We start from the raw sequence: 15,416 nt of genomic DNA on the forward strand, positions 1-15,416 counted from the left end.
TGGGATTTAGATCGGTTACAGTTATGGACAGTGAAGTGGCAGCAGAATTTGAGATGTCGATCCGACTTCATCCAAGCAAGTGTGAAATGTTGCACTTTGGGAGGGGAAAGTATACAGTTAACAGCCAGACCCTTAGCAACATTGCTGTTCACATACATCTTGGGATCCAAGTCTGTAGCTTGTTGAAAGTGTCAACACAAGCAAATAGAGAGGTAAAGAAGGCATCAGGTATACCTTCTTTCAATCAGTCAGGGCATTGAGTGGAAGAGGCAGGAAAGTATAATGCAGCTTTATTGGACTTTGGTTAGGATGCATTCAGTACTGAGCACAATTCTGGTCACCCTAAAGCAACAAGGATGTGGAGGCTTTTGAGAGGGTACAGAAAAGGTTTATTGGATTGCTCTTGGATTAGAGGGTATTAGTTATAAGCTTTTAGATTTGAGCCCTCCACAAGTCAAGGAAACAGCATCAACAGTTATACTGCAAAGAGGCTCTTTGGCTTAATATGGGGTGCCTATCCGAGTTAGTCCCATATCCTTTTAAACCGTTCCTATCCATCTAACCATTTCAAACATTTCAATTGTACCTGCTTCTACGACTTCATCTGGCAACTCATTCTATCTTCCCACTGCCCTGTGTTAAAATCATGCCTCAGGTCCTCTTTAAATTTTTCCCCTCACCTTAAAACTCAAGTTTTAGACCTCCCCATCCTGAGAATAAAACTGACCATCCACCCATGTCAGTCATGATTTTATAAAACTCAAATGCCACCCTTCATTGTCCTTGCAGAAACTGAAAATGAATTTCATTGCAGAAACTGAAACCTTCCTGATGGGCTGCGGCTGGGGACTGGGAACGCGGCCGGGGCCTTTATCGAGGCGCTGCGGTCTCGATGCCTCCTGGATTGCCACGTAGAAGCTTGGCCAGGGCCTCGCAGGTCAGCGGAATGGCCGATGGAACCCGCGGCTGGGGCCTGGGTCGGCACCACGGAGACATGAAATGGGGCGTCAACAGCAGTGAGGCCTCAGCGGCGGTGAAACACAGTTGAAGCAACGATGATGGGGCCTTGGTGGTGGTGATGCCTCGCGGGTAGACCCACGGTCGATGGTCGATAAGAGCGTGGAGGACCACCGTGGGGGGGAGGGTAACAACAATGGAGGATCCGGCGCAGGGGGAATGCCGTGAGGTAGGTCGGGGGGAAAACAATAGACAATAGGGGGGTGGGGGGGAGACAAAGGACAATGGGGACCCGGCGTGGGGGTGAACAAAAGGAGGAGCCATCCCAATGCTGACAGGTCCTACTGTCAAAATCTCCACCTGTATCTTTCACGCGACTAACGTTAGGCTCACTCGCCTGGTGTTTCTTATAAACGTATGTAAATGCAGTGCCTCATCTTGATCTTTTTAGCTCCTCAAGTTACACTGTAAATAAACACGAATTATTAACCCACATTTCCAATATGTCTTTAAATTTCATTATAGAAGTATTGTTTTTTTAAAAAACAGATCTACAGGTTTTAAAAGGGGGCTGAATTACAAGCGTATATACTTGGCCAATTATCCCCTTCCTTTTAATTATAATTCAACTGAGCTCCCCCTATGGCGTTGACACCTGTACACAAGGTCAACTTTAAAAATAAAATAAAAAGAATTTCAAGTATTTTGCATTTAGCGACTCTCGTGTTAATATTACTCGGCATACATTTATGAATGTTTAAAAATTATGGCAATCTTCTGATATGGGAAAACAGTGCAAGAATGTCATTGTTACCGGTTCATTAAACAATCATTATTTCAGGAAATAACTGACTGAGATTTCCATTGTCCTTTTTTTTTCACAAACAGCACCTCTTATTTTACATTTGATTGGAGGCCCAATGGGCAATCATTTATTTTAGACATATTAAATTGCAGTTGCAGGGAGAAGTGACAGTCAAGCTTGAAAGGTACAATTAGGAAACGTCATCCTTCACTGTACTAACTGTAACTCAGCTCGTCACATTATCCCCAAGCTGAGGGATGCCAGGGTCACAGTGTACTTCAGAGGTTCAAATATAAACATCTAGGCTGACCCTCCAATATCTCATGAGGAATTGCTGTATTGGTGGTGAGATAATCTTTCAGATAATACGTTGAATGAAACCCCATCTGCCCTTTCAAGTGCAATGAAAGAGTGCACTGGCATCTTTTACAAGAGCAGGAGAGTATCCCAGTGCCTGATGAACATTTAACCCTCAACATCACTGAACCACATTATTTGGTCGTTACCACATTGACTTGTTTGTATAGCTTGTTAAATGCAAATTGACTGCCAGAAATCTTATATTACAACAGTGACTACACTCAAGAGTTTTTATTTTGTAATTCACTTCGGAATACTCTGAAAGAGGCTTAAAAGTTGCAAGTTTCTCTTCCTCTGGATCTTATTAAAAAATATATATAAATACACAGGAGCTCAAATTCTAGCAACGATGATTTCGCTGATCTGCAAAACTCATTTCCCTCAAGTTTATTCTGAGGTTATGTTACTGTTGGAAAAGTAGCAAAAATGTACCGCCTGTGAATATTTCCATAAAGCAAAATTTAAGAGTAGTGTTGCAACAACTGAATGTGAATCAGGTAAAATAATTACCTGGGAATCTGTTGTAAATATGCAGCATAGATATGCATGATTATTTTTAAATCCAAATATGTAAAGTTAACTCAGAACTCCAAAGTTTGCATTTTAAATTGAATTCAAGTGTCAAACTTTTTTTAACTGCCTCAAATAATTCAACTGTACATTCCTTTGAAACAAAGTCCCCTTTTGAATCTACTTGTTTTCTATCATCTTAAATATAGGCCGCTATTCTGTGCTCTAATGTAATCTTTACACCAGAGGTAGTGGTTGAATATATGCTCCTCTCATGATGGAACTGCTAAGACATAGGCAAAGAACTGAAGAAACAGGAATAGAGAGAATGGAAAATAAGAGCAATACCCAAGGCATCGGGGAGGGGGGGTGGGGGGGAAATAACAAGTTAAAAAAGTTGAATATAAAAACTGTAGGTGATGCTGTTTCCTTGCTACCAGTTATAATTTGATCACAAAATGCTGGAGTAACTCAGCAGGTCAGGCAGCATCTCGGGAGAGAAGGAATGGGTGACGTTTCGGGTCGAGACCCTTCTTCAGACCCTCCTCTTCTCCAATTTCCTCCCTTTACCCCTCTTGAAGATAATAACTGACACTGAAATACAGCTACAGTAAACAGAATTAGTGATTACAGCTCAGACATTACCAAATGGCCAGTGTGTGAGCCTTAATTGCATCTTTTCAAATATGTCGGTCTGTACATTTTTGGATCCATGGCAAGGCAGAATGCACACTTGCTTTGTCCAAGGACAAGGGTTTGTGATTTATTTTTTAAATTTTGTGCTTCAGTCTCTTAATCTGCAGAAGGTCCCACGAAAGCCTGTCAGAATTGGCCTCAATGCTCATTGAGGAATACAAACATGACAACATATAAAGCACATCGTTTTTTTCTTCAAAAAGCCACAAGCTTGCTGGACAAAATGTAAATGTTTCCTCCACTATGCAAAGCAACTTTGATTACTAAGATGCAAGTAACATGAATATGAAGGCCTTTCAAAATAACTCCAAAGATAATGGCGCTCACCATTATTTATGCCTCCATGGCATTACACAATAAAATATTAATATCCACAAGATCCTGTCCAATTGGCTACACAAGATAACTTTATTTCACTGTGCCTCTATTGACATGAACTGAGTCCCTCAGACCTGAAATGTAGATTACTAATAAACCCACCAGAGATATTTGAGGGCATGTTAGAGGCAGTCTAAGTACCCTTTTGACAATATGATAATTTTATTAATTGTTGATATTCCATTATTTACAGATGAAGACCTTCATCCCACTTGTCTCCCTTTCTCATTATCTCAATTTTGCAAACCAACTTTTCATTTTCCACCCAATTTGGAACTGCAATTAATTCACCTTCCACCTCAGTCAATGCTTTGTTTTATCACCCACGGCTTGCATCTCCTAGCTAAAAATTGAAGCTTGTTCTGTTCACTGAAGCATTAGATTTTATCATCTTCTTTGTGCTGTCCTCAACTCACTTTGAGAGTTTGGAGGGGTCGAAACACAGAAATTAACTAGTTAGCTGCCAATGTTTATGCCAGAATAAATTCAACTGTGGCAAATGGTGACTGGATTTTGAGCCACATCTGAACGCAACCTAGCTCTAATTTATATGCACATATTCCAAAAAGGATCACAAGAAGACCCAACAGACCACAGACGCTGTAAACATAAACTGCTGGAGAATTCAGCAGGTCAGGCAGGAACTGCGGAGGAAAATGGATAAGATGATATTTTGGGTTGGGGCCCTTCAGACTGAAATAGATGGGAGATAGCTGGTAGAAATGGATGTCTTCACTTATCACCTGCAGCCTTGTCTATCATCTCCATGCTTCTCCCCACTTGACTCGTCTGCAAGTTCATTTCCCTCTACTGATGCCGCCTGACTTCTACAAGCTAACACTTAAAACTTTTATAGTTTACAGATGTGGGCTCTTGAGGGAACAGAAAACATTTCACATACATAAAGATAGTAACACAGTGTTCAACGTTCCAACAAAATGGATCTTGGTTCACAAGTAGCATGAATAATTTGATAAATAATTTTGCTTAAGCATGAAGTCTTGCATTCTGGAGACGAGGAGAAAGCTAGGTCCTGCCTCCTCTAACAATCAACAAACAATAGTGGATGGGCAGCATGTGGGTGTTCACCGACTTTGGAGATGTTAATTAGTGCAATGGGAAATATCAGAAGAACCACTATTCAACTAATCTAATGTTTTAAATTCATTCTTTACAACTGCAAATCAATGATAAAACTGTTGTGTGCAACCTCCATTTGTGCTTAAGAACTTGTTGGAGGGCAATGTGATGCATACCCACAGTTGGACCCACAGAGCATATCGCTGAGCAACTGCCAGCAATTAGAAAGCCAGAAACTGACTATTTTTTAAAACATTTTTTTCCCCAATGATGCTGTACCATTAATTCTCACTCGCTCATCCTCCCCTGCCCAAGCAGACTTGCAGCAAGCACCAACCACCGATTTAAAATATTAATTTTTTTTTTTTTTTAAAGAAAAAATATACTTTTAAGTCCTGTTTTACTCCATCCTGGTTTTGGTAGTTGCTGTTCTTTTCCTCACAGATTTGTATGCAAACATATTTTTTATTGCCGGGTTATTCCGATGTTTGGTATCCTAACCACACGGCCTCAAGCCAAAGTAAACCAAAACCTGAAGCAGTGCATAATTGGTCCAATCCATTTAATGGTCCATCTCTAATGTGAGGACTATCCATCAATTCTGAAGATTTTGAATTCTGCAAGATCCCCACTTCCCAAAAGGACAATGACATTTGACGAATGTGAATACTGAGCTCTCCAATTTCTCCACCAGATTGGCATTCTTCCTAAGATAGACACAAAATGCTGGAGTAACTCAGCAGATATCCACTTTTCTGAACAAAGTGGATAGGTGACGTTTTGCATTGAGAACCATCTTCAGAATCTCTTCCTTTCTTTTTAATTACTTTGCAAAAAATTTTAAACACCTGTTTTCACTTTTTTATTATGGAGTATTGTGTGTAGGTTGATGATTTAAAAAATGAATTTAATCCATTTTAAAATAAGGCTGTAAAGTAGCAAAATGTGGAAAAAGTGAAGGGGTCTGAATACTTTCTGAAATGGTAACTAAAGACAATTTCAGATTTGTCCAGTTAATAGCACTAATTTTCTGAACAACCCTGCAGATTCATCCAAAATTAGTACTGGAGCAAAACAGTTCCAAGAAAAGCAAAAGTGGTCTCCAGTATGTTGAACTTTTGCCTGATATCATCAGCTTCTTTTTGAGGAGTGTTTAGTTTGAGTTGCTGCATCATTTATTGTTGATAGTTTTCTTTTGCATCTGAAGTATTGCTGCCAATTGTGCTACATCATCTGGAAACGCTTAATCTAAATGTTGTTTCAGTCTTGTTTCAGTCCACATCCTTTTACTCATACACATTTTGAATAACAGGAGTCATTAGACATATCCTTGCAGAATACTCACTTATTCCATTCTACGGTTGTCCTTTTGGCATTTCTGTAAATGAGTTTCTCCAACTCAAATTATTAAATCACAAGGAGCAACTTCTGTGCACCATGCCCTTTCTCACACCACAGCAGTGTTTTTAGTATTCTGTGCTCCCACTCAACCACCTTTGGTTGCTGGTCTCCAGAAATGGAATGAACAGACTCTGCTCAGGCCAGATGACCACTATTTATGCAAAATAGTCTGAAGAAGGGTCTCGACCCGAAACGTTACCCATCCCCTCTCTCCTAGATGCTGCCTGACCTGCTGAGTTACTCCAGCATTTTGTGGTACCTACTATTTATGCAAAGTTCAATTGTTACACTCTCTTGTGAATCAAAAACTTGTTTTTAATAAAAACCTGCTTTTAGTTCAAGTCTGATCTGCTGACCTTTTCCCAAAAATTGACCTTTAAAAATGTCAGCCAAAGCATCCATACTGAATTTATGGTCCACATGGACTATATTTGTATTTCAGTTGCAATACAAATTCAAAATAATAAGTTTACAAATGAATGGGGTTTCATGTTTGCTGCTGCCTTAATTTGCATTTGCATTACTTAATGTTTCTCTTAATCTGATGTTTTTACAGCTGGGAGGAAATGAGAAGTAAATGAAGTGTGTTAGTAGATCAAAAGCTTCTGTAACGTCTATTGCTAATTTCAATGTGCAGGGCAATGATTTAATTGTTGCATGATGTTCCTTTTCATTTCAAAGAGGCCATTCTTTAACAATACAATACATCTTTATTGTCATTGTACAGGGGTACAACGAGATTGGGAATGCGCCTCCCATACGATGCAATAAATTAATTAGTTTAAACAACAGCAACCCAACAAAACAAATTGTAACAGTTTTAAGACAGAATAAAGTGCAAGTAGATCTGTGCCGGATCACTGTGCAATGTGACCATCCGGCTCAGCAGGTCCAGTTCATAGCAGCTATGGCTCTGGGGATGAAGCTGTTCCTGAGTCTGGAGGTGCGGGCGTAGAAGGCCTTGTATCGTCTGCCCGATGGAAGGAGTTCGAACAGACTGTTGCAGGGGTGTGAAGAGTCTTTGTGGATGCTGGTGGCTTTTCTGAGGCATCGTGTGTTCTAGATGCCCTCCAAGTCTGGTAGCTGTGTTCCGATGGTCCTCTGAGCTCTATGGACTACCCGCTGAAGAGCTTTCCTTTCTGCCTCCGTGCAGCTGAGGTACCACACAGGGATGCCATGCGTTAGGATGCTCTCTATGGTGCAGCGGTAGAATGTCGTCAGCAGCTGTTGGGGTAGACCAGACTTTTTCAGTGTTCTTAGGTAGAACAATCGTTGCTGTGCCTTCTTGACCAGCGCAGCAGTGTTATTGGACCATGTTAGGTCCTCCGAAATGTGAGTGCCCAGAAACTTGAAGCTAGACACTCTCTCCACACTGTCCCCGTTGATAGAGATCGGGGCGTATTCCCCGTTATGTGACCGTTATCAGCTCCTTGGTCTTGGAGGTGTTTAGGGACGGGTTATTATCTGAGCACCAGTCCGTCAGGTTCTGCATCTCTGCTCTGTATTTTGTTTCATCACCGTTGGTGATAAGCCCGATCACCGTTGTGTCGTCTGCAAACTTGACAATGGTGTTGGTGTCGAATGCAGGAACACAGTCGTGTGTGAAGAGGGAGTAGAGCATGGGGCTCAGAACACAGCCCTGTGGTGTGCCGGTACTCAGGGTGATAGTGGAGGACAGGTGCGGGCCCATTCTCACTGCCTGCGGTCGCTCCAGCAGGAAGTCCAGGATCCTATCGCATAACGACGAGCTGAGGCCTAGCTGGTGGAGTTTGGTGATGAGCTTGGTGGGGGTGACCATGTTGAAGGCAGAGCTGTAGTCTATGAATAGCATCCTCACGTACGTGCCCTGTCTCTCCAGGTGAGTCAGGACAGTGTGAAGAGCCAGAGAGATGGCATCCTCTGTGGATCTATTTGCCCTGTATGCAAATTGATGTGGGTCCAGTGAGTCAGGGATGCTGGATTTGATGTGTGAGAGGACCATGACTTCATGACTATCGGAGTTAGGGCAACCGGACGGTAGTCGTTCAGGTTGGTGATCTTTGCCTTTTTCGGCACCGGTACTATGATAGCCGACTTCAGGCACTTGGGAACCGTGGCCAGAGATAACGACAGGTTAAATATCCTGGTGAATACCTCAGCCAGCTGTTCGGCACAGTCCTTCAGTACCCCTTCCTTGAACTCCGTCCGGGCCTGCAGCCTTGCGTGGGTTGACCCTTTGCAGAGCGCGTTGTACCTCCTGTGTGCTCAGTTGGGGCTCAGAGTCATATTGGGGCTCCCTCTATCCTATTCCGTATCAAGCTAAAAGTACAATTACCAGGTCCTTTAATATTTTTTCCCTCGTCAGGGTGGACCTCTCATTTTTCTACAATAGATTCATCTCGCTAAATCCTTGAAAATGTCACTTAATCTGACTATATCCCTCTGGAGTCTTTCTGGATCCTCACCGCCAATACTGCCACCTAGCTTTGTATTATCAACCTTGGAGGTGTGATATTTGATTCCTACATCAAAATTACTGATATTAATTGTATACAACTGGGGCCCCAACAATCTCTACAGTAACTACTAGTCACAGCTTCCCAACCCCAAAATTGCCAGTCTATTCTTACTCTTGTTAGTCTGCCTGTAACAATCCTAAATCCACTCCAATACATTGATCAAATTAAAAAGTTATTTTGTTTGTTGAACATTGAAGGCCTTCTGAGAGACCTCATGCACATCAATTAGTTCTGCTAACAATAACCACAAACTAACAGGTTTGCCAAACAATTTATCTTTCATGATTCACAAGTCAAGTGTGTTTTATTGTCATGTGTTCCAAAACAGAAGAATGAAATTCTTACTTGCAGCAGCACAACATAGTACACAAACATAGTACTCTGTAAAACCCACAATAAAAAACAGCGGTTATACGGCATCAGAGCTAAGCATTAAAATATCTGCAGACCTTAACTAAAAACTGAACACATCACAACTAACAAAACAAAGAAACTATGGAACTGTAACTAAAGGACTGAAAACTGAACATGACGAGAGACAAACGATACTGGACATTCATACAGAACTTTTACACGGAATTCTAAAAAGCTGAAAAGCAAGCTTTCTTATCTATATTGGGTGATTGCTGCCCTTTGAATACAGCTTTCCAGGATGAAAGCTGCAGGGGTTAAATTGCTGTGTAGCCGGCCGACACCTCTGCACTTCAGAGACACAGCTTTTGCAGCCCCATATCTAATTAGAAACAATTCTGGGAGTCTCACACCTTGTAATGTGTAAGCTCTCACAGTCAGGTGTTTGCTGTGGACCTTGCATGACGGTGGACAAATTGTAGTGGATCAAAGCTGTCTGGAAGGCTGGTCTGGGCGTGTGCCATGTCTCGAGAAGCACTTCACAATGGTGGATGCCAGAACCACCAGACGGTAATCGTTAAGGCATAATATTTGAGATTTTCTTTGACATCAGTATGATAGATCTTCTTAAAGCAGACAGGGACCTCAGAATGGAAACAGAATGGGCCATTTGGAAAAAAATACCTTGAATATAATCTGTAGGATAAATAACTGCCGATGCTGATACAAATCGAAGGTATCACAAAATGCTGGACTAACTCAGCAGGTCAAGCAGCATCTTGGAAAGAATGGGTGACGTTTAGGGTCTCGACCCGAAACGTCACCCATTCTTTCTCTCCAAGATGCTTCCTGACCTGCTGCGTTACTCCAGCATTTTGAATATAATCTGTATCTTTTCACCCCAAAATAGTGTGTTTATTATGTTGAGCTTGTTTGTGAAGATTCTTTTGAACCTCTATATACTTATTCTCAGTGACTAAAACAAGATTTGCACCTTGATTGGATTTATGTGTTGCATAAAAGTTTTGTCTCTAATGATCATGACATAGTATCAGAACCTTTATAAAATGAAGATATTAAAATGGAGGCATTGGATTTATGTGATAGCTGGATGCAGAATTGTACATTTTTTTAATAAACATTGAGTTATCAACTTTGGTTAATCTATCAAATGGCAAAACTAACAATTATGGAAAGTAAATGCCTTGAATAATAATACTGCTGGGCACTTCTTTAGTGTAAACACTTAACCAACTCTAATATGAAATTGTTGGAACAGTTCCTATCTTTCCTTTTCAATCATTGTATGGAAAAAGAGGAACGAAATTTCAAAAAATTGAATGGGTATTTTTAGAGGGATATGGGCCAAATGTGGGCAAATGGGACTAGTTTAAGTGGAGCATCTTTGTCAGCATGGACGAGTTGGGCCGAAGGGCCTATTTCCATACTGTACGATCAACTCCAAAATAGGTTTTCACTGTTTTAGTACACGTGACAATAATGAACCAGTGCCAAACAGTGTCAATGCAATCATTCTTCGCATGGATTCAACTTTATTGGGAAGGGTTGTCTTAATATCGCCAGCTGACCCTTTCAACTGAAGAACACTGCATGAGAAAAAAATGGAATAAAACTTACAATTAAAAATAAAAAAATTGGTCAATTTTAATTCACAATGAACAGTTCCAAAGACATTCAATTGATTAGCAAATACAAGTGTTTCGATATTCTACAATCATTGCAAAAAAATTAAATTTACAGCAGCTAGTCATTCCAACTACCAAGTAGTGGTTAAAAATAACTAATCTTACAAAGAATGACAAAAAGAGGCATTTTATACTTCAACAAACTATTCTGCAGTGATTTTCGAAAGGATTAATGTTTCTGCAATTTTTACAAAATTAACAGAATACACTAAATTGATTAAGAGGAAAAGGAATACATTATCAAAAGATGTAATAATCCTGATTTTAAAAAAATCATGAAGCTAGCAGAAAGGAAATGATGCAGAATACATTTAAATTCTTTTCTAGACACCCGTCACACTAATAATCAATTGATGAAAAGGAATTGTAAGAAATATATAGACAAATTATGGGAATATTCAACTTACTTTAAGAACATAACTTACAGCTTGTATAAAATAACCATCACAATATTCAAAAAATATACTTTGATGATTGATGAACCATAACAAATATCCAAGTGCTTCTTTTAACAGCAGCAATAAACTATTTAATAGACATAATTAACAAAAGATAACGATTGAGAGGGCAGTAAAGAGCAAAAACAATATATACTTAATAAATCTGTGGTGTTTTTGTGAAATGTATTCCATGTAAAGAGCAAAACCGTGTTTCCCAATGATGAAATTTTACTTGAATCTTAGCTCGTTCCAAAATTTCACCAAACCAAAACGACAATTCTTTATGAAATTTTCTTCATTATTTCTTTTGAAAGCTTGACAATGCTGAAAAATTAAAATATTCTTAATTGATAGTTGTCTCACCATAATATGCCAGAACTTCTGAAAAGTCAGGCCATATAATGGTTTTCACAAATGTGCTATTGTCTCGGGAAAAACAAAATGCATGAACTGATCTGCTTCCACAAAGAACAAAATCTGGAGTCACTTTTTACAAGAATTATCATTAAGTTCACCAAAGCAACCTTAGTTAGTTTTGTTTGCATCTCTTGAATTACTCGTGAGCATTTGTCAGTGGGATGATGAGATATTCTTCAGAAAAAAATGCCGACTTTTTCTGGCAATCTACAAAAAGGTGAGACAAGAGCAGCCTTCTTACAGAAATACCATTTCATAGAATTGAAATACAAATAGAACAGACTCTGTTGAATTTCCACAAGGTTGCTTTGTATGTGGCTATACTAATGATTAAATGGGCATAACTTAACATCCAAATCTAAATCCTAGCAACTTATAAAAATATTTCAATTTGTATTTGGTACTGCTTGCAGTGACTGTTAATTCAAAGCTGTTCAATGAGCCTGTATAAATTTTATTTATTGTAGGTTTCATTGAATTTCATTGAATTTTATTTACTGTAGGTTTCATTGAATTTTTGTGAATCAGTTTATTCCGGAGTTATGCACAACTACTTTGCCAATCAGTCCAATGGACAACATTGAAAGTTACCTAGAGATCAAAAATAATTTGCCCAGTTTATTTACTCCATAACCAAATACACCCAACACCCCTCTTTTCCCTTTTTGTCTTAATTTATTAAAAAAAACACGCAATGAGTCCATGAACCTTTTCACAAGAACAGGCCCGTCAGCCCACCAGGTCTGTGCCAAACATGATTCCAAGACCATCTCCCTGCACATATCCCTCCATTCCTGCATACCCATATGTATATTTAAGTCTCTTAAATGCAACTATTGTATCAGCCTCAACCACCAACCCTCCCAAGTGGCTCTAATAATCTCTCTGCAAGGTGATTGGTCCAGTTTAAATGCAATCCGTCCCTCTTGTACAGGTCACCCCTGCCCCCGAAAAGATCCCAATGGCCTAAAAATCCCTGCCCCACACCAACTCCTGAGTTACATATTCATCTGCTCTATTTACTTATTCCCTCCCTCACTCGCAAGTGGCACTGGGGAAAAATAAAGTCGTATATTGATTACTACCCTGCTTTTCAACCTTCTGCCTAACTCCTTATTTTCACTTCGCAGAACCTCATCCCTTTTCCTACCTATGTCAAGTATTTTAGCAAGATACTAAATCGATTAAAATGCAAAATATACAACCAGAAAGTCAATAGAAGATAAACAAAACAATCTGTAGGAGGTAAAGTCGACAATTGTCAATACTTGAATTTGAACCCAGCCCTGTCACGTTGTTGACAGATTAGATTTTAATTATTTCAATCTTTGTTATTCTATTGGTGAGACAAGAAGTTGCATCCATTCTGCAAACTAATGGTCTGGAAAGTACTACGACAAAGGTGATTGGAAGCTGGAAATGGAAAGAAAATAATTGAAATATAATAATTTGCAGAGGGAGGGGGAGTGGTTGTAATGCGATTAAAAATGCTCAAAGGGTGCTCTAATTGTTTTGATAAAGGCTATTTGCCTGCAGACCATGTACGGTATTGCAGTTCAAGAACTTGAACAATGAGCATAAGCACTTATTTTATTTACTTCCCGAGTCTCCAACTTAACAGGAAGCTTGATGCAATGTAACAATATACGACTTTATTTTCTATCTGCCAATATTATCTACTAATAACTGACTATTGAGGGTTACTCGTTAGCTTATGAGTGAATGCAGTTTTTGTAAATATGAAGTGTTTAGGATGATGTATAAGAGGCCAATGGGACTGCAACGCTGTGGATAATCTCAAACTGTATATGTGTTAGAGCTGCACTCATCTACGCAAGAGTATTCCATAACTTTGTCTTGGGTACTGATGTCATTGGAAAGACTTTAGTGTGTTTGGCACATCACTTGCTATAGGAGTTGTACTTGTAACCAGAGTATGTGGCTGGGATAGCTGAGTTACTGTTCAATGCTGATACCCTGCTAATGGTTAGAGGACAACTGGCACTGGTATTGAATGTTAAGGATTGGCTCTCTCACACTGTAAATAGCCCTAATGTCAGGGGTGCAGTGCTGCCAGAGTTCACTGGAGTGCCGCTCCTGCACCTCTGTAAAAAAATAAAATAAATAAACAGCGGGGAATTTTAACTAGCGGGAAATCTAACAGCGGCCGATCCGGCACCAGTGACAGCTCTGGCACCTAAAAAATGAGCACTGCAACACTACCTAATGTCACACAATATTGTCACTGATGTGCACATATTTTATGTCTATACATGCAGATAGGCATGGATGGCTTCATTTTCTGAGGAACTACAATTGAATATTATTCTGAGTATTCCTGCAATAATGTTCTGGGGGAGATGTTTCACTTCCACCAACCGTCTTCCCTTCTGCAAGTTGAGTCCAGTCAATTGTAGTGCCTTTCCCTTGATCATTGACTCCAGCTTTGCTGGGACACCAGGGTATTACACTTCAAATGTTACCATGATATCAAGGGCAGTCATTCTTACTTTAGCTCTGGAATTCAGTGATTTAATCCATACTTGGAACAAGGAAGTGAAGAGGTCCGGAACTAAGTGAACTCAGTGAATCTCAAAATGGGCATCAGTGAGCAAATATTTGATAGTAAAATGATAGGTGTCATGAACTGTACTAAGGGCATGGAAAACCTTGCAAAATTTATAACAGATCAATTTATATCTTTAGATTCCTAGAGCAAGCAACCTAACCCCACCTTCCAGTCCTGCAATGACAGTTCTACAGGTACTTTATTTTCCAGCCATCAGTTTTATGACAAATCCTTGTAAACAGTTGACTGTGTACTGCACTTGTTACTTCAACGAAAACTAAGACTGAGGATTTTACATATTAATTTAAGACAGACCTTTACAAAGGCTTGTAGGACATGCCTGGACAAGACAACAGCATATGACAGCAGCAGCGGATACTTCAAGCCCCATCCCCTTTGCAGAATGCTCAGTGATTGGCAAAGAGCAGCCTCTCCAGTCTTCTCCAGCCTTCTGGAAAAGCGCAGATGATTATCAACAATGCCAGAATGTCGGCAGCAGGTCAGGCCGAGGACAACCTGGTCCCACATTCATACTCCCATGGTGTGAACTCAATTTTATTAAATGCCTGACTATCAAGCTCTTACAGCTGAGACACTGGCATAAATTCCCAATTCCCTAACGTTACACAGAAAATTAATTTCAAAATAAACTGTAGGAATTATCAGACACAGCCACATCATCTTTACCAACTGCCTTTTGTTCTGACAATGATTAAATTATAGCATTAAAGAATGATGTCATTTGATTGGAATAGACCACCAGCCAGCTGCAAACAATGCTGCTGAAGGGAGATATTACTCATGATAATGCTATGATTAACACTGACTCAATGCAAATGGAGATTTGTGGGAGCCCCACCAAGACATTGAGAAAAAAGAAAAAAATGCTCTAATACCTTGTTTCGAATTGATCAGCACAATGATGTAATTATTCTTGCAAAATTATGCTTTTTAAAAATGGATCTAGAATAAGTAACAAAAGAGTTTCCTATTATTTGGCTGAGATTTTAATGAATTTCTTTATGGAATCAGGTAGCATAGAAACAAGTCCTCTGGCTGCCTGTACAGAGTTTGTACATTCTCCCTGTGATCGCGTGGGTTTTTGCCGGGTGCTCTGAATTCCTCCAACATTCCAAGGACGAGGGTTTGTAGGTTAATTGACCTGTAAATTGTCCGCAGTGTGAACTAGTGAACAGATAGAACTAGTGTTTGTTGGTTGGAGTGCAGAGTGGGCTGAAGTGCCTGTTT

General features: G+C 39.8%; 1 protein-coding gene across 1 annotated transcript in view; it reads right to left on the bottom strand.

Annotated features, from left to right (window-relative positions):
- The window catches only part of fgf2 (fibroblast growth factor 2), a 48,978-nt gene that overhangs the window by 6,807 nt on the left and 26,755 nt on the right, over positions 1 to 15,416 (bottom strand). The window lies entirely within an intron of this gene.

Source organism: Rhinoraja longicauda, chromosome 1, assembly GCF_053455715.1.
Source record: "Rhinoraja longicauda isolate Sanriku21f chromosome 1, sRhiLon1.1, whole genome shotgun sequence".
Classification (NCBI taxonomy): domain Eukaryota; kingdom Metazoa; phylum Chordata; class Chondrichthyes; order Rajiformes; family Arhynchobatidae; genus Rhinoraja; species Rhinoraja longicauda.